Here is a 21049-nt window from a genome sequence, read left to right as displayed (position 1 = left end):
GCTCGAGGGTGAGGTCTTGAGTGAGGCCTGCAGGCAGAGTCGGGCCCAAAGGAGAGCGTGCTTCTAAGTGCTATAAATGCAGCTAAAGAGCCCCTTTCCTCCGGACACCGCATCCTCCCGAGGGTCGCCACATCTGGGCCTCCCCTCGGGTCTCTTCTGTGGAGTATTTCCTTTATGAGAGAGTGTGTTTGGGAGCCGAATGATTCCAAGTCGAGGTGTGGAAAGGCTGGAGTCTATATCTTAGAAGGCTCTAGGCTGGGTGGTGTTCCTTTTTACTGGGTTGTTGTATCCACACAACTAGCTGTCCTTTGAAGGCTCATAAAAATCTTTACTGTTGCTGTTTCAGCAACTTCCAACCATTCTCACGCTTTCTAATTCTTCTTAAGTATAAGAAGGCATTATATTTAGGGTTTCTGGCATGTTCGTAAAGGGCTTGTTTGGATTGAACACTGAAAAGAAGAAAGTAGGAAAGCATTTCCACATTATTGAGGGAGATTGTTTTTTCCTTTTCAGCTATAGGCTGAATGTTTGTGTCCCTCCTCAATTTGTATGTTGAAACCTAATTCCAAATGTGGTGGTATGGCGGGGGTGAGGCTTTTGGGAGGTGGTTAGTTCGTGGGGTTGGAGCCCTTATGAACGGGATTAGTGCCCTTATGAAAGAGACCCGCACAGAGCTCCTTTGGTCCTGCAGTGGGAGGACACAGAAGACTGCTGAGACTGCTGTCTGTGAACCAGGAAGCAGGCTCATATCACACACTGAGTCTGCTAACACCTTGAACTTGACCTTTCCAGTCTCCAGAACTTGGAGAAATAAATGTTTGCTGTTTAAGCCACCCAGCCTATGGTGTTTTTGTTATAGCGTCCTAAAGAGAGTAAGATATTTGCCTGAGGTAGTAGGAGGAATGGTTGAAGAATCAGGAGCATAATTCTGGCCCTCTTTTCCCAGTAACTCCTGTTTAACCACAGACAAGTACTTAACCACTCAGGACCTCCTTTAAAGAAGAAAAAATCTCATTACAAAAGCAATGTTTGTTTATTGTAGGGAACTTGGAAAATACAGAAAAAATCCACAAGAAACTACATTTATATGCAAAAATAGAATCATACCATATGTTTTTTGTTGTCTGCTCTTTCCACTTCATAAATTGTAAGCCATTTCCGTTTTTATTTCTTGAACAGTTCATTCTGCAACATTATTTGGTAATGATTGCGCATCATTTCATAGCATGGACATACCAATCCTTTCTTGTTGGACTTGGCTTGTTTTCAATTCTTTACTGTTAAGAAGCTACATACCACTTTGTAGATAAATCTGTGCACACGCTCATGTTACTTCTTTTGGCTAAGTTTCTATAAAGAGTTTCTGGGTCAGAGAATACATACATTTTAAAGTCTTTGGTATCTGTTAACAAGATGCATTCAAGGAAAAAATTTATAATCCTCTCCAGCACTGGATATTGGATATCATTTTCCTCCATCTTCAAATGGGGGTAAGAGCTTTCTCGCAAGGTCATTGTGAAGATCAACTGAAGTAAGTACAGAAGTCCTACATTCCTTTTGTCACAGGATAATAGATTTTGCAAGTTGCTTTACAACAACATGAGTGATGATGTGGAACACTCAGAGGTTACGCTGTCCCTATTTCGTTCACCATTAATTAATTCCTTTTCTATTTACAATCTGTCTTCTGCTTCCAACCTTCTTCTCAAACTGCTCTCTCAAAGATTACCATTTGCCTCATAAACTCTCTCTTCCCTTGAATTCTGAAACATTGCTTCCTCCTGATTCTTTTCTTTCTGCTCACCTTTACTAGTTCCTCTTTGGCAACCTGTCTCTTAAAATGTATTCAGAATTCTCCAAAGCACTATCCTTTATTTTTTCCTCTCCCTCTTCTGTGAGTCTCTTCTTCGACTCTCTGTTAGTGATTGCATCCACTCCTGTGGCTTTTTTGGCTGTCTAGAGTCCAAATTCTCTTCTAAGAAAATCCCTCATTTTTTGTGTGTTCTTTGAAAGTAGTGCCTGTTGCCATACAGAAGTTCAAGGGCCCTTTCTCCCCGTCCCCGACTTCAGAGCAGTTAAGAGGGTGGGCACATGCCTTCATTTTTGCCAATCAGATGTTTGCTCCCAAGACTCTGACCCTCGAGGGAATGAACAGCAACAAGGTGACATGTGGAGGCCTTGTTCATGCATGTGGCTGCAACAGTGGATGGACCAGAACTCTCGAAGAGGCTTTTCTAACCATTCCATTAAAAATTGCAACCACTGATTCTGTGAGCCCCCATAGCCTTCCAAGAAATACCCTATTCAGCAAGTTAGCAAGACTCAGTTTCTGTTTCATGCAGAATCACTTACTGTGTTACAGGCTTCTCACCCACAGGATGTCCAAAACCACATTCACGACCTTGCCCATCAAGCCTTTGTGTATTTCAGCAAAGGATGTCACCTAAGTAATTACCTTAGGTAGAAACTTGACATCACTCCTTGTCCTTTGCTTCTTGGGCTTGGGAATCAGATAGTCCTGTAATGGAATCCTAGAATAGCCATTTGTTTAGCTGTGTGATTCTGGGGGAAATTACATAAGTTCCTTGAAACTTGTTTTGTCTTTTTATCTGCGAAATCAGTATCCTAACACCTATTCTTGGCTATTGTGAAGATAGCGCAGAGCCTGGGCCTACCATAGGCACTTAATAAATGCTGTTATCACCAGTTCTTGTGGATGGCACCTCAAAACAGCCTCCTTTCTAGTCCATCTGCCCTAGTTAGGCCTTAAGTCTCCTCTGACCTGGAAAATTACAGTAACCTTTTAACTGGCTTCTCTTCAAAATTCATCACGCAACGACCATCACAGTTACCTTTCGGGAGCAGAGCTCTTCTTTGAGGACTGTCCATGCCTTTAGGATGAAGTCCAGACTCTCAAACATGGCATTTCAAGATCCTTAACTGTCTAGCCTCAAACTGCTTTTCCAGAATCCTTTCACTTACCATTATTGTAATAAACACTTGTTAAATGCCTACTGGATGCCCTGCGGTAGCAGAACTTAGATTTTAATAGGGGAACCTGTCAATAAAAAAGAACATAATCACAGATTGTGACTGAGATTTCAACCAGAAGCTTTAGGAGGCATGGAAAATTTCTGTCATCTCTTTTGTGCTTCTGCCACCGCCCCCCCCCCCCCCCCCCCCCCCCCCCCCGCCCCAGGAAAAGAGCCTGTTTCAGGAAGCCATTGCTTCTTCACTCTGAGTCCCAGAATGAGGCACATGGCTTGCAGACCCAAACCTGATTTGCAATCTGGAGCCAAACTTGGCCAAACAAAACAAAGGTCAGCCAAGTCCAGCTAGCACAGTCATAGCCAGCTTGCAGACGTGTGTGTGAGGCATAAATATTTATTGTAACTCACTGCAAGTTTGGATTTGTTTGTTGTTTTAGCAAAACTGGAATAATACAGAGATAGAACCAAGAGACTGTGCTTGTGGGCTGGGTGTGAGGGTAAGGAAAAGAAAGAAATCAAGGCTTCTGTCTTGAGCAATAGAATGGAGAAAGACGTCAATTACCAAGGAATTACCAAGGTAGGGAAGAGTGGCAGGGAAAGGAGTTTGGGTAGGAGAGTCAAGTTCAGTTTTGGACATCTGGTAGTCTGGGTAGTCTAACTGAAATTGAACAAATAACTTCAAAACGGCAATGGCTGGACACAATAGATTTCTCTTTTCTCTTTCATAAAACAGTTCAATGCGGGTATTCAGTGGATGATGTTTTATGCATTTATTCATGAATCCAAGCTTTTTCAGTCTTTTGACTCTGCCCTGCTCTACAGCTACCTCTGCCTGCACGGGAAGCCAGGAAATGCTTAGCTGGGAGCTCAAGGTGAAAAGGATTTGGTGAACAACCAGCTAGTCTCTGCCACTGCATCTTATTTTGAGACACCTCTTAGATATCCAGGAAAAGGTAAAGTATTACTACTATACTACTGATAAGAGAACTACTTCTCTATACTAACAGGAGGGGAAACACAAAATAAGAAGGAGTAGATGCAAGTAGTATTAGGGAAGGACACTTCATCCCCATGCCTCACATTTCCTTCCAAGTGAAGGAAGCTCAATTACTGTGGCTCCTAGTTTCTTTCTATGCCCTTGCCTGTGCTGTCCCTGGGGAGGTGGGATGACTTACCTGATCAGTGACTCTGGGAAGAGTAAACTGAGCATGATTGGCTCGGCTTCACCCTTCTTCCTCTTGGGGAAAAAGCCGCCCATGAAGAATATGCATTCATCAGTCATACAAATAAATGTGAATAGCCTCCCCTTCCATTTTTGCATCTAGGGAGAACCTGCCATGTGGGGTTGGATTGGAGCTGAAGGCATCAGGATTGGAGGGATTCATCAATGTATGTGTGTGCGTATGAACTCATACTCTGTATATATTTGTATGAATTGTATATGCTGTATAAGGATGTTTCAGTCAATGACAGACTGCATATACAGTGGTGGTCCCTTAATGTTAGTACCATATAGCCTAGTAGTAGGCTATACCATCTAGATTTGTGTAAGTACACTCTGATGCTCACACAGTGACAAAATCACCTGACGACATTTCTCAGAATGTCTCTCTGTTGTTGAGTAGTGCGTGACTGTACACACACATTTTCGATACATATGTATATGTAGAGAGAGAGTCTTTTCAGCTGCTGTAACAAAATACCACGGACTGGGTAGCTTATAAACAGTAGACATGTAGTTTTTACAGTTCTGGAGGCTGGAAGTCCAAGATCAGGGTGCCAGCATGGTCTGGTGAGGGCTCTCTTCTGGGTCTCAGACTTCTCACTGTATCCTCACATAGTGGAAGAGGGTGAGGGATCTGTCTGGAGCCTCCTTTGTAAGGGCTCTGCCTGCATGACCTAATCATCTCCCAAAGACCCCACCACCTAATACCATCATCTTGGAGGTTAGGATTTCAACCTATGAATTTTGGGGGAACATAAGTATTCAGACCATACTGTGTGTGTGTGTGTTTATAGCTTTTTCTGCTGAAAGAGTAATGACACCCAAGTAGCAAAGAACACCTCTAGAGACCCAGATCTCAATTATCTTGATTTCTAAATACCATTTCCCACTAGAAGGAGCCAGGACCTCTTGGGAAAATGGCTGATTCCCAGGGCAGCCTGGAAAATCTTGTTGTGCAAAAAAGTAAATATGTGCTGGGAAAAATTTGGTATTCAATATAAATAAGGATAGTAATGGATTATAGTTGATTAAATAAAATAAGAATCTGTGAGCCATAATTGTGACAGATAGATAATACGTAAATGTATACATACATACATGTGTATCTACGTGGGGGGGTATATGAGAGTTCTCTGTAATGTTCTTATAACTTTTCTGTAAGTTTGAAATTATTACAAATGTCAAGTTAAAAAAATTCCAACTCCCATCACCCTTATCCTGTTAAAAAAGTAAGAAATATATTATGTAAAAAATATACACATAAAATTTATATACATGTACATTTGAATATAGGCAATCCCATCTCACCCTGCTTCTCGTCCCCCCCCAGCACTTAGCAATTTCTATCATACTATGTAATTTATATATTTATTATGTCATTTTTTATGGTTTGTCTTCCCTCCCTCACTGACTCTTTCAAGGATGCAGGCTCCACAGTAGTTCACTGACATATGCTGAGGCCTAGAAAATTCTCTGGCGCATCGTATGTGGTCAATAAGTATTTGTTGTTGAGTGAATTAACAGATTAGAACTTTCTGGGCCTTGTAGGTCATTGTGCCTGACTCTCTGTGGGCCTTTCTACTGGCTTCTTCAGAGGATCCTCTGCTGGCACTTCTTACATTATTTCCTCAGCCTCTGGACTTCCTGTGGTGTCCTCCTGTCAGACTTTCGGTAGGGGTCCCATCACCCTTCTAGGAGATTCTCTTTGGTCAGAGTTTTGAAGGGCTCCAGGCCATCTCTCTCTCCTTGTTGTGACCTACATGGTCCATGGCAACACTCATACTTCATTTTCCCCTACTGCGGAGGGGAGCTGGTTACCAGTACAGTCCATCTTTACCCATTTGATTTCTCATTTTCCACACCAAGAAACACATACCCCCAATCCAGAAACACATGTTAAGCTCTGAAAGTGGTCTCCTTGAAGGGCCTCTCACCATGTTTCAGGTGAGAGGGAAGCACCACTTCTTATACACCCTCAGATATGTAGGAACTTCAGTACAGAATCCTTTTCCTAAATCTTTTCTAATCTTCAACCTCCCAACCCCTTTGTACCTTTGATGTGCATTACTCATTTCGCTGGCTCTTGGAAACCTGCTCACCCTTTTCTGCATGGTGTTCTGTCTCTCTATTTACTTCGGTATCTGATACATGTTAGATTTTGGTGCCTCAGTCAAAACTTTCAGTTTAACATGTTGTTGCTCATTGTAAATTCATGACCCATCATGGCTCAAAGATATATTGCTATCAAATAAATAACTTATCCACAAAATAGCAATTTCACAATAATTCAAGTGCTTTCTTTGCATTTCTCCCAAACAACATGGAGACTTGCAGTTTGTAGTAATATATCTAAAAGTTTCCTTTTCCACTTCTGTTTATATTCCTCATACACCATAGCTGCTCTCACTCCTCTCTTTTCCAGAATTTCCGTACATTTAATGTAAATTTAAGTTAAATGTAGACTATTCTAAAAGCACAGAAATTGGAACTAGGAGTGGAGTGCTGCTGTAATAAAAATTCAAACTATGTAGCATTGACTTAGCAGCTGGCCAGCCGGCAGTGGGGGAGTGGAGAGCTGTAGATTCTTGTTATGCTGGGGAAATAGGATTCGTACAACTGTGCCTGAGATAACCAGGAAGGCAGATTCAAGTTCCTCCTGAGCCTGTAGTTGTGGGAGAAGCAGTTGGAAATAGCCAGAATTTTAGGGTGAGTTGGCTGCTGCTAGCTTCTTTTAGCAAGATACAGGTCCAAAAACTTTGGAGCCAGATGTGTTTGAGAATTTAGAATTTTTGAAGTTTATAAAGTGTAACAGTGCATGTACTGTATGGTACAAACACTCCAGCAGAGTCTGGGGCAATGCCCCATAAACAAACACCTTCATATTTCTACAGTGAGATATACGATTATTCACACTCAGCAGGACAAATAAAGATTATAAGTAGGCCATATCAATTTAGGTCAAATTTCACCACTGTAGAATTACAGAAATGGGCTACAGAAAAACTATTTTTTCAGAGCTTTTTGGGTTTCAGAATTATGGGTAAGGGATTGTGAACCTGATTTATAAGAGAGAGGAGTCTAGGCCAAAACTGATCTGTTTTCCATCAGAAAAGGACCAGATAGAGCCCAGAATTGAGGGGTATCTCTAGATTGTATCTCAAACTGCAAGACATGAGATTGTTCATGCTCAAAGACTTCCCATTAAGGTTTCTGAGTCAAAAAGGACCCATCTCTGAGGCCAAGATCAGAACAAGGGTATTGCCTCCTTGCTATGCCTGTTTCAGATACCTTGAAGTAGCCTCCATAAATTAGAAAAAAAAATCTATTCATAGCTGCATATTTGTATCATCTCTTTATATAAAAATTTTTGTTTATACAAAAAGGTTTCTACTATATTGGAATTCTTTGTTTTCTTTTTTTACATAATATGAAATCTTTAGAAACCTTTTCATATCAGCTGTTAGAGCACTAACTCATCCTTTTTGATGGTGGCGGATGGATGTACCTATACTTTGTTTAACCAGCCCTTAATGGTGGACGATTTAGTTGGTTCCATTTTTTTCCCCTCTCATTATTATGAAAAAAGCTGCAGAGAACATCCTTGAAGAGTGGAAGAGATACCCTGGAAGAGATATGTTTGATCAGTATATCCTTAGGGTAAATTCCTAGCAGTGGGATTGTTGAGTCAATGGGTCTGTACCTTTTAAATATTGAAATCAATTGCCAAATTCATCTCCAGAAGGAGTCCATGAATTTACACTTCTACAATGTTCCGGACGGTGTAGGAGAATGATTGTGTCTCAGGCTCGACCACACAGATTGGGGGCTGCTGTACCACACAGCTCCAGAGGTAGTTATGGGTGTTCACAGTTTCTGTGGCTCCGTGTAGCCAGCCACTCTGCCTGCAAGTCTTGTGCATCCATCACCTTGAATCTCATCGCTTTACCTTTGTTTAAGGCTGAAAATCATTGTCCATCTACCTTTTAATTTTCCTTAACTGCTTGTATGTCCTTTGCTTATTTTTCTATTTTGAGTTTGTTATTTGAATTTATTTTGTCTACCTGTGTAAAGCTCTGTGCAAATTAAGGATATCAGCTAATTGCTTTCCTGAACTGCAACCATATTTCCCCAGTTTGTCAATGATTTTTAGGCTTGCTTTATGTCTTTATCTATAAATTTGGTGTTGTTAAATTTACCAGACTTTTGCCTTACAGCTCGTTGGCTTGGTATCTTTCTTGGAAAGGACTTTTCCACTCTAGAATCTAATAAAAATTCATTCATGCTCTATTCAGAAATTGTGTGAATTTATTTAATGCAAAATCTTTGATTCATTTGTAATTAATTTTGGTATAAAGAGTGAGCTATGAATCCAGCCTTATTTTTCCTAACAATTCTTCAATTTCCCCCACACTATTTTATTTAGCTCACTGACTAGATTACATATAAATTCACTGATCAGAAATGACACTTTTATTATGAACAAAAATGCCATGCATACTTAGGTCTATTTCTGGATTCTTTATTCTGTTCCACTGGTATCTTTTGCTTCTCTAGTAGGAAGCAATTTTAATCATGGCAGCAATATCTGGGTTTTTTAAAAAGTTATCATTTTGATTGATGCAGTCAACATAGTTGGCAGGGTTGGGGATGAGGAATCAGCTGGCATGATTAGTGGCACCAGTGCCAAAGAATTAGCCACTGTGGCCAGGAAGGCAAGGACTGAGGATTTGACATTTGTGGTTGGTGTGTTTGCGGGGACTGAGGGCAACGGCTCAGCCAGCATAGTTGGGGCGGCCAGGGCCAGGGCCAGGGCCAAGAAGACAGCCTGGCTCGTCAGGAGATTGTGTACACACTCAGGGAATTGACCGAAGAAGTAAGTATATTGAGACTAATGGAATCCAGATTTCTCACAATCTGAGAAGAGAATTACAAGTATAGAAAAGCCAAGGCTGGAAAAAACCCTGTGGTATTGGTTTGGAATTGGAAATATTGGTGTGAACTCATGGTTTTGAATATGTATAGATAGACTAATGTAAAAATAGATTTATAGGTTGTAGGTGTCTATTCATGTATTTTTAGCTTATCTCCTGTGAGGACCTAAAATCAATAATATCCCACTAGCAATGAAAATAACTAGTGCCCAGATCTTGGTTTCTAAATGCTATTTTCCACTAAAAGGAACCAGGGATGCTTGGATAAATGGCTGATTCCAGATATGGGAAAAAAAGTACAAGATGAGCCTGGAAGATATTTTTGTGCCAGACAGAAGAATTGCTCAAAGATTAATAAGGGGTAGGTTGTAAGGACACAAGAATCAGCTTAAAGGAGCTTCCACAAGCTAAATCTGGGACAACTGGAGCATCAAAATAATAATAATAATAATAATAATAATAAATACAATCTACTCAATAAAATAGAAATCCATACTGATATAAATAAATGCATGAATAAAGAAATAAATAATTGGAGGAGAAGGGAAAACTCTCACAGTAAGCTGCCAGCTAATAAGTGTAGAAGGAACGAGAGAATTAGAAGCATTTTGCAATCATTATAATAATAATTGATTCAGGTAAGATTCATCAGTGGAAGCTAAAACTGGTAGGTGACCACTTGATGAGGAACAGAATATTTACATAATTTCAAAATTATCTCCACACACACTATATATTACTTGTTTATTAATTAATACCAAATACTTCTCAGTTAACTTTACCACAGAGAAATCTGACAGATACTATTTTATAAAAGTGAAAACATCACCAGTATTGGGACAAATTGACATTTGTCAATTGTACTTCCTGATAGGATGCCATTAGAAGAAGGTAGCATCACCTTTGGGGGATTTCTGCCAAAAATACATAACTTTTATGTAATTATGAGGAAAAGTCAGACAAACCCAAATTGAGGGACCCTCTTACATTGGCTTGAACCGCCGTAACAAAATACCGTAGGGTGGCTGGCTCAAGCAACAGAAAGTTATTTCTAACAGTTCTAGAGGCTGAGCAAAGGGTGCGGGCATGGTACGGTCTGTGGAAGGCTCTCTTCTGGCTTGCAGACAGTCACCTCACTGTATCCTCACATGAGAGAGAGAGGGAAAGAGAGAGAGGGCACGCTCTGGTCTCGTTCTCTTCTTATAAGAACACTAATCCCATCATAAGGGCTTCACCTTCATGACCTCATCTAAACCTAATTACCTCCCCATCTCCAAATACCATCACACTGGGGGTTGGGGCTTCAACATATTGTCGACTGAAATAAAGAGACTAGGTGGTATTAGTGAAGAAGTTTATTCAACAATCAGCGTGAGGAGTTCGAACCCCAGGAAAATAACTCAGCTGAGTGCTCTGATGGAACCGCTCCAAGAGGTGTGAGTTTAAGGGCAGCTTCTGTCTCTTTCACGAAACAGTGTACATGCAGGGAAGAGGAGAAGGAAAAAAACATGCAAGTAGGTTTCAAGAAAAAGGGATAGAGTACATCTGGGCTTTTCTCTAGGTTATACGTTGAAGGTAACATAAGCAAGAGTTCCTTGGTTATACGTCAAACAAGTTCAGAGATGCTGATGTTATATACGTGTGGAGGGAGGCAAGGACCAAGGTCATTAATTGTTCCCTCCATCTCTAAGAAATGCAGCTGGGAAATGTGAGAGCGAGGTCCTCCTTTATCTTTTCCTGTTGTGCATCTGTCCAGTGGCATCTCCAGACATGAGCTGTGGGGTTGCAAGGTCGTTTTGTCACAGGCTGAACATGGTCTTCACGGCTGCTTCACAGCACAACATGGATTTTGTTGTACTGACTTAAAGCCTATGAAATTTGCTTGCTAGAGTCACCTCTTAGACCAGTGAGAGGGGAACCAAAAATCTGTCCACAGTATGATTTTGCGGGGGACACAAACATTCAATCCATTACAGGAATTTTCTACAAAATAACTGGCCTATTCTCTTTAAAAGATATCAAGGTCATAAAAGATAAGGAAACACTGAGGAATTGGAGACTAAAGAGACTCGACAACTAAATGATACGTAGTTCCTGGACCTATAATAGATATTGTTGGGATAATTGACAAAATTTGAATGTGATCTGTGGATTCAGTCAAATCAGGTGAGCCGTTTAAAAGGTGAAACATCAGAGAGACATTTCTCTGTTGGCCTGGAAGAAAGCGAACAGCCTTGTGGTGAACTGATGGAAGAGGCCGTGTGGCTAAAACCTGAGGGTGGCCTGTGGCAGCTGAGAGTGACCCCCAGCTGACAGCCAGCAAGAAAACAGGGGCCTCAGTCCTACAACTGAAATGAACTGAGTTCTGCTTGGAAGAGGGCCCCAAGATCCTAACCTGAAGGAACTGTAAGAGAGTAAATGTGTGTTGTTTTTGTTATTTTTATTTTTTAAATTTTTATTTATTTATTTTTGGTGAGGAAGATTGTCCCTGAGCTAACATCTGTGCCCATCTTCCTCTACTTTGTTTGTGGGATGCTGCCACAGCATGGCTTGATGAGGGGTGTGTAGGTCCATGCCTGGGATTTGAACCTGCGAACCCCAGGCCGCTGAAGCGGAGTGTGCAAACTTTACTACACCACTAGGCCAGCCCCTGTGTGTTGTTTTAAGCTGCTAAATTTGTGATAATTTGTTACAGAACAATGGAAAACTAATACAGACACTCAGAACAATGAGTTCTGCAGCAATAAATGAGCAGCTGGAAAAGCTTCTTGACCAACAGGAGCAGTAACAACCCTCTGAAACCTGGTAGAGATGGTATTATACTGCCCAGGTGAGTTATGAAGGTTTTGCAGAATCCAGTCTGGACAGGAACACTCTGCTTACAGAATAATGCACAGCATCAAAAGTTTGGCAACCAATATTTTAGAGCTGTTATCCTGGGGCGAAATTTGATTTCATTAAAAATGGTGGTTGTTGTGGATTGAACTGTGCCCTCCACCCCCACCCCAGATCATATGTTGAAGTTCTAACCCCTAATGGGACTCTGTTTGGAGATAAGTCATCTAGGGAGGTAATTAAGGTTAAATGAGGACATAAGGGTGGGGGCCTGACCCAATAGGGCTGGGGTCCTTATAAGAAGAGGAAGTGACACTGGAGTTCTCCCTCTCTCCATGCACGTGCAGAGAAGAGGCCATGTGAGGACACAGCGAGAAGGTGGCCGTCAACAAGCCGGGGAGAGAGGTCTCATCAGAAACCGACCCTGACGGCACCTCGACCTTGGACTTCTAGCCTCCAGGCTGTGAGAAAATAAGTTTCTGTTGTTTAAGCTACCAGTCTGTGATACTTTGTTAAAGCAGCCCAAGCAGATGGATGCACTGCTGTACCCAGTGACTGCTTGATTAGTCAGTCTTATCTAAATAGTCAAAGTGCAATCAAGGTATGAAAATCCAGTTTTCAGTAGCCGTATAGATGGTGTCCCAGCTTCAGAATGAAGGAGGAGTACAGGGTGAAGTAAAATTTTGGTTTTCTTACGTATTCAAAGAATGAGTCACTCCAACTAGCTCAGTTTTCTGACAAGCGTAATGCTGTTAAGCACTCAGATATCCTTTTTAAAATGATTTTGAATGGGTACCATTTTTTTTTTGAGGAAGATTGTCCCTGAGCTAACTTCTGTGTCAATCTTCCTCTACATGACTTGTGGGACACCTGCCACAGCATGGCTTGATAAGTGGTTCATAGGTCCACACCAGGGATCTGAACCGTCAAACCCTGGGCTGCCGAAGCAGAAGGTGCAAACTTAACCATGAAGCCACCAGGTCGGCCCCAAGAATGGGCAGCCAATGTTACACCCTTCCATCTCTTTTGATTTTTCAACCTTCAGAAATATAATCAATGCAAATTATTAAAATCACAAAACAGAGAGAAAGAAAGGGAAGAAGGGTTGTCATGAAAATCCTGATTCATGTGTTTCCTATATGAGGCTGTTCCTTGCCTCAGCTCCAACCTCTTCCCAGACACTGCTTTAATCATTTCCATTTGTTTTTCCTGTGGTGGATATCTCCGTATTTCTCAACAATAACTTTACACCATTGTTTAAAATTTATCAACCTTACACCTTGCCATTCTGCAGTGGTAAAGGATTTAGTCCTCGTCCATAAACTGCAATTTCCCCACCCTCCAAAATGGTACTGTCACTATTCTCAGTTCCTCCTCTTGTAGTCAGAGCATCTTTAAGCAATACATTTAAACCCCTACATCTTATTTCTCGTGGATCTTGATACTTCCACTACCTTTTGCCTCCCTTTACCACATTTCCAGGCTCCCACTTTCAATAGATATAGCTGTACTTTGACAATATCCAGATTAACAGCGTTTATACTTTGTTCTGAAACTATGGTTAATTTTCCTATCATTTGTTTATGGTTCCATTATACAAGTTGAAAGTCAATAACCAGTGTTAATATTATTATGATGGTATAAATACCGTTTGTCATAAAACTGAATATTGTGTTTGGGCTTCTCTCCTTATTTCATGTCATGACCCCCATACCTATTAATGGATAATAGTGCTCAACAGAAATATAATGAATATAAGTTAATGTTCCTCAGTCACTCAGAATCATAATTGTGAACTTTAAATATTTTGCTTGCCAAAAGCCGAGTGCTGTCTTTAGGGTTTACTGAAGTAGACAAGATGGTTTTCTCCTAATATTAGTAGCAGCTGTTATTTATTGAGCATCTACTAAATGTCAGGGATCCTGATGTGCAATATTCTTTAGCAGCAACCCTGTATTACTCCTATTTTTACAGATGAGAAAACAGAAGGTAATCAGATGGAAGGACTGGATTTGAATGAAAGACTGACATCAAGTTAGGTTGACCAACTCTCTCAGTTTGCCTGGGACTTGCATGGTTTTAGCCCTGAAGAATCCTGCATCCTGGGAATCACCTCAGTCTCAGGGAAATTGGGATCGTTGGTCATCCTACAAGTACAGATTCTCTATCTTTTTCTTCTGTTTAAATTGCTAACAACAACAACAACAACAACAATAATAATCAGCCATTTCCATGACTTGAGCTTCATTGCTCTTCTGTTAGCCAGTTACATCGTTTGCTACTGGATTGCCTGAATTGGGAGCTCTTATGAAAGCCTGAATTGATGTCAAACCTGTATACATGTGCAGTGCTGTACGCCATTTATTCTTAAATATATGAAAGATATTCTTCTCAGTCTCCACTAGGATGGTAATTTTTATATATGAAGCATACTTTAGGAACCTTCCTTTGCTGGTTCCCCCTCATGTTTATACCTCTACCATGGAGCACCTCAGAACTCAGGTCTTGAACTTCTTTCTGTATACACACTTGCATGGTGACGTATCTACTCCCATGACTTTAAATATCATCCATTTGAGTTAATGACTCCTAAACATGTATTGTCAATGAGGATTCTCCCCTGCACTCCTGACAGGTACTCCATTACCTGCTGGATATCTCCTTTTAGAGGTGAAATAGTTATCTTAAACTTAAAATGTCCAAAAGAGAATTTCTCATCTTCTCAAGAAAACTTGCTTCTTTCTCAGCCTTCTGTACTTCAAAAATGGCAACTCCACCGCTCCGGTTGCTCAGGCCAAATTTACTCATCTTTGACTCTTCTACTAAGCTCTTTCCCTGTATAAAATCTAGCAAATCCCCCAAAATACACCCAGAATCTTCTCACCTTTCACTACCTTTACCCTGACAACGCCTGGGTACAACTCACGTCTCACTTGGATTATTGCAATAGCCTATGTCCATCTATGGTCTACTCTCAATAAAAATCCAGAGTGATCCTTTTAAAACACATGTTGGAGCCATAGTTCACAATGTTGATTCCAATGACCTCATTAGCATTGGATCCAACATCAGTAAGTACAGTTGATGTGCTAAAGAAAATTGACATTCCATCTGTCTTTATTGGCAAATCATCAGCTAATTCCCTGAAAGATGAATTCACCTATGAAAAAGGGAGCCATGTTTTCTTAGTTCCAGATTTTAGTCTTCCTCTGGAATATTAACTAATGCCCTTCCTTATCATAGTGGGCAGCTGTCTCATCTTGATAGCCATTTTCAGGATCACGAAATTTGTCCAGGATAGACATACAGCTAGAAGGAATAGACTTCATAAAGATCAACTTAAGAAACTCCCTATACATAAATTCAAAAAAAGAGATGACTATGACGTATGTGCCATTTGTTTGGATGAGTATGAAGATGGAGACAAGCTCAGAATCCTTCCCTGTTCCCATGCTTATCATTGCAAACGTGTAGACCATCCTCTAACTAAAAGCAAAAAAACCTGTCCAGTCTGCAAGCAGAAAGTTGTTCCTTCTCAAGGCAATTCAGACTCTGACACAGACAGCAGTCAGGAAGAAAATTGAAGTGTCAGAACATACCCCTCCACTTAGATCTTTGGCTCTGTCAGCACTCAGTCATTTGGGACTTTGTCGGAATCCTGCTCACAATACCATGACGGAATCTTCAGACTATGAGGAAGATGACACTGAAGATACCGACAGTAGTGATGCAGGAAATGAAATTAGTGAACACGGTGTTGTGGTCCAGCTACACTCTAATGGTGAATGGGGTTACAACATAGCAAATACTGTTTGACCTTCAGAAGGAGATTGGCTTATTTTCCTTTATTTCGGTATAGAATTTGACTGTTTTTGCTCCCTTCGGAGATTTCTGTAGGAATAACTTACTTTTTAGTATTCCGCAGTTTAGTCCGATTACTGAAACAGGTTTTTCTGATCTGCTATTTATCTGCAGGAGTGTACTTCATTTTGCTGATAACTAGTAATAGACTGGTGCCGTAACTCAAGCATCATGTCAACTCTTCTTTTTGGAATGAAATATAGCCAAAATACTAAAAGATGAATTCCTCAGTATAGCTTGCAATTAAGACCTAGATCACAGTATGCACATGTTTCGTGTTTTACACACAAGATCAGTGCTGTGGCCACCTGGCATGAGCTAAGCCAGCCCCCATCTCCATAAAGTTACTTAGAGTCATTGAGTTGGAATTTGGTCGCTCTGGAATTTCCCCCAGTTGCCATCATTAGTGAGAGGCCACAAGCTAATTTAGCATTTTTCCTCCTATGGGCACCACAAAGAAACTCAAAGCTGTCTTTTTCCTTTCTATTCCCAGGTAGTCTTATCCTGATAGGAAAGGTCTGTACTAGTGCACATTTCAAAAGTTTTTTTTTAAAGATTTTTAACGCTATAGTGCTATGTATGAATTTGATTCATCAGCTAAAGCAATATATCTCTGGACTTTACTTCCTGAATTTCAGTATCCTTAAGGGCTTTGTGTTGTGCTCAAAGCGAAAAGAAAATGCTGTGTAAAAATACCAAACTTCAGCAACTGTTAATACTCAGATCATATAGCTCTTAATAAAGAGCATCTTATGCCAATTAGCCCTGCTAAACTATGTACAGAGGAAATTGTTCAAGTATTGGATTTGAAAATAATTGCTTATGTTCAACAGACAGAACTAATGATGTATTTAAACAATGTATTATGAAAAGGTAAATTATCTTATACATCACTGTAACTATGTAGAAAATATAGACTTCTGTATAATCAACATGCTAAGAACTTTTAGACGGCCTTGCGTGAAGGGAGTTTGAATGTTAATAAACATGTTTTCCACTTTAAGAACTGGCAAACAAACAAACGAACACGTGTTGGGTCTCTCCTCTGCTGGAAGTTCACAATTGCTCTCCATCTCACCCGGAGGAAGAGCGCAGCCCTTAGGCTGGTCTTACGTTGTGTGGTACCTCACCCCATTACTGTCTTGACTCAGTCTCCAGTCGCCCTGGCTTCCTTGCTCCTTAATATCCAGATGTACTCTTTGCCTGCAAAGCTCGTCCCACAGTTATCGGAAAGCAGGACTGGCCATATAGTATGTGAAGTCCAGTACAAAATGAAAATGTGGGGCTTCTTGTTAAAAATTTATTAAGAGTTTCAAGACTGTGACAGCAGAGCATCAGACCAAGGAGGGGGCCCTTCTGAGCACGTGGTCCTGTGTGAACGTCTGAGTCTCCGTCCCTCAGCAGCTTCACGCGTTCGTTCAGAAGTCATCTTCTCATGGAATCCTCCTTCCCTGAACCCCCCTATTTAAAACTTCAGTACCTAGCCCCACCCCCCCAACCTGGAGCTCCTCATATAACCTTGACTATTTCCTTTTTCTCTTTAACATTTCTTACCCTCTAACGCACTGTATAATTTACATATTTTGCATTTTCTGACCTCTCCCTGCATTAGAATAAATGAAGCCTGGGGTTTTGTTTTGTCAATGCTGTATCCTCAGCACTTAGAACAGTGCTTGGCACATAGCAGGCACTCCAGTATTAATTAAGAGAAAGAAAGTGAATGAATACATTGATTATATAGTCTCCGGGTGGAAATAGTCCAGCCTTTAAATCTGTCCTTCAGAGGAAAAATCCTGTGGACTTGCAATATTTCCACAAAAATTACACAAATTGCTTTCGTCTACTTCACTTTTACCCCAGGACACACTTGGACCACAGAACAGCTGGGTCATCTTGCCTTCCCAGAATTCAGCCTCTCCACGTGCCCTTTTTTTACACAATCCTGCCTCTCCTTATAAGATTCTAAAATTGTTGTTTTTTTCAACTCTTGGCTTTTCTTCCCTTTTAAAAGTAAGTTTATAGATAATAACATGGTTTAGAATTCAAAAGTTACAAAAGTGAAAAGCCTCTGTGCTTGCTTGGCCCATCACCCTGTTCCCTTCCTCAGTAAAAACAAACGTTATTTTCTGAGTCTCTTGTGAATCATCTAAGAGATGCTCTGTGCAGGGTCTGTGCTAGTAAATGTGAGTGTGATTCGTTCGTTTGCTCACTTTTTCTAAAAAATGATTCGATAATAGGAAGTGAGAATAGGACTATTTCTGTCTCAATTTTGACTGAGGTTCCAGGATTCCAGGTTCTGAATACTCTCATATTTCTCAGGGACATGGCAGGGGACCTTTGCAGTACTTGGAAAAGAGCACTAGCAACTGGTGTTGCATGCCTTGAGCTTTCACCACTTAGGGTATGAGAGAAGCTGGCAAGGCCAAGGTGGAGTTGGAGACTGAGTAAGAGAGCTGCTGCCTTGGGCTTTGCAAACCAAATTCTATTCCCACAGAGAAGTATGCTTTTCCCTCACCTTCAGCCTAGGGCTGAAGTTGGTTCTCAACTGGGAGGATTTTTCCTCACAGGGGACATTGGCAATGTCTGGAGACATTTTGGATTGTCATGTCTGGAGGGATGCTATTGGCATCTACTGGGGGGAGGCCAAAGATGCTGCTAAATATCCTGCAATGCGCGGGATAGTCCCCCACAATTAAAACATATATAGCCCCAAATGCCCATAGTATCGAGGTGGAGGAACACTGGCCTAAGGAGAGAGGTGTCTTCAGTACCACTTGAGAACTGGTTAAATGTCTCCTGCAGTTGGTGGACACATGCCTAGAGGCCGAGGTGGGCTCCCTGTGCTAATGGTGGAGAGGTCAGGTTGCTGAACAGGGATGCAGCCTGTGTTCCCAGAAAGTTTGGTGAAAGGATGCTCGAGTGATTCTTGTGGACCAGGTAACTATTGTGAGGGAGGAGCGGGAGTCGGGGAAGGAGCCCGAGCGGGAGCGTCACATGGAGAGAAGAGGCGAGCTCAGCAGAAATAGGCTGGAGGGTCCTGCCAGAAGCTCTGGAATAAGGAAGAAGTCCTAAGAACCAACCTACATCAAGGGAGCTACAGGGGAGATTCTCCCGTCAGAGGAAGCTGTGGTGTGTGGGTTGTCCTTGAAAGACCTCCCAAAATGCTTCGAGAGAATGCATCTATGTCAAACACTTGGAAAGCCCAAGGAGCTTGTGATGGCTCTCAACACTGTTAGTCAAATAAGAGCTTGGATGACACTGCAATGGCATGTAGAGAAGAAAATCCAGAGCTCACAAGATCCTACTTGATTTGGCCCCTGCAGCCCTCTCTAACTTCGTCTTCTCTTTATTAGTTTGCTCAAACCACAAGTCAGTGGACCTTAAGCCTTTTACTCAAACACACTGAGTTTGGTCTGACCTCAGGCCCTTTGTACTTGCTTTTCCCACCACCTGGCATGCTCTTCCCCCAGACCCTTGCATCACTGTTTCCTCTCTTCATTTGAGTCTCAGCCCAAAGGTCACCATCTCAGAGAGACCTTCTCTGACCAGCCCATCTAAAACAGGCAAATCCCTGTTCACTATTGCCTTTGCTTTATTTCTCTTCAGAGCACTTAATGTTTTGTTATAACGTATTCACTTTCTCTCTCTCTCCTTTATTATAATGTAATATCCCTGCAGGAAGACACTTCATCTTTATATTCCCAGGGCCTAGGCCCATTGCAGCATTTGGTAGGTGTCCAATAAATATTTGTTTAATAAGTGAGTGAATGAATATCTGAGCCATGCTCTTGGGGTTTGCTGAGCTGTTTAATTTGGCTTCAGGTTTGCGAGGGAGTGGAGTCTTGGCTCTGCCTGAAGGTGGGGTCTGCCTTCCCCAGCTCGGAGCCTGCCCTTTATCTCCTGTCAAATTCCCTGGCCCTGGAGCAAGAGACTCCCACGCAGGGTAACAGTCACAGGCCGCCCGCTTCACACAGCTTTTCAGAGAGAAAGCTCGCTAGGACCTTTGCTGAAGTCATCCCTCCCTGTTTAAGGACTCAAGTGAAAAGTCGTGAATGAAGAGAGTAATGCTTGCCTGGGTCCTTGTATTTTTTTAAAGTCAAGTTTGTCTGTGTTTTATTTATATTCTAATTTAAGAGATAGTTATATTTTTAAATCAAAAATAGATATTTATTGTTAAAGTTTTGGGAAATCTAAATAAGGGGCAAAATGGAATAAGATCACTCGCAATTCTATTACTAGATGTTATTACTTTCAATGTTTTGTGTACGTTCTTACTGCCTTTCTTTTCTATGCATATACAGGAAAATATATTTTAAATTGGCATCATATTAAACTATATCAAAATGGCACATACTCACAAGTAATGCCACATCATGTTTTATGGACATATGTTATAACACTGTATGAGAGAATAACTATTAATTTTCTTCTAATTCCCTCCAAAAACAAAACAAAATCTACACAATGCATCCTATCAGCTGTATATCTACCCACTTATCTATCTCTGCATCTATATGTCTATAAATTAATTTATCTATCGATTATCTACATACCTTTGTATCTTTTATGTTTCTGTGTAGCTATATTTCTATGTACTCTATCTTGTACTCATTCATTTATCTATTTTTCTATCTATTTATCTATGATCTATCTATGTAAATCTCTTTCTCTGCATTTATCTACCTAGTTTCCTTCCTTCCTTTCTTCCCTCCTTCATCTATCATTTATCTATTAATCATCTATCTATTGATCTATCATCATCTATCTACATATCTACCTATCTATCCATCATCCACCTATTTATCTATGAATGTATTTATGTATGTATATATCCATATATCTATCATCTATCTACATATCTACCATTTTTATTTACACAAACATCTTTCTGCTATATACACTTTGGCACTCTGTTTCTTTCACTTAATGCATCTTAGAGACCTTCTACATGAGTACCTCAAGAGCTGTCTCGTTCTCTTTTTTGATAGTGACATTGAAATCATTATAAGGCTATCCCAATAAAACATTTAAATTTTCTTTTGTCTTTACTTTTCTTGTGCTATATAACATACATAAAGCACACACACATACACACGGACACACAAACACACACACACATAACATTTAGATACTGCTCAAGTCAAGAAATAGAACATTGCTACCACCCAAAGGCCCCCAGTGGACTCCTGCTCAGTTATAGCCTTATT

The 21049-nt window shown here is 40.8% G+C and overlaps 1 long non-coding RNA gene and 1 pseudogene across 1 annotated transcript; both read left to right on the top strand.

The window, feature by feature from the left end:
• Positions 1-3492: 3492 nt before the first annotated feature.
• On the top strand, positions 3493-4485 carry LOC124249749 (uncharacterized). The gene is made up of 3 exons (XR_006891461.1): positions 3493-3567; positions 3813-3943; positions 4316-4485. It is a non-coding gene; the product is annotated as an uncharacterized LOC124249749 (long non-coding RNA).
• A 10525-nt stretch (positions 4486-15010) lies between these two features.
• LOC124249378 (E3 ubiquitin-protein ligase RNF13-like) lies at positions 15011-15797 on the top strand (annotated as a pseudogene).
• The last annotated feature ends 5252 nt before the right edge of the window (positions 15798-21049 follow it).

The sequence above is a fragment of the Equus quagga genome, chromosome 13 (assembly GCF_021613505.1).
Source record: "Equus quagga isolate Etosha38 chromosome 13, UCLA_HA_Equagga_1.0, whole genome shotgun sequence".
Taxonomy (NCBI): domain Eukaryota; kingdom Metazoa; phylum Chordata; class Mammalia; order Perissodactyla; family Equidae; genus Equus; species Equus quagga.
The sequence above is the reverse complement of the archived record's forward strand: the minus strand, read 5'-3'. Positions and strand labels throughout refer to the sequence as shown.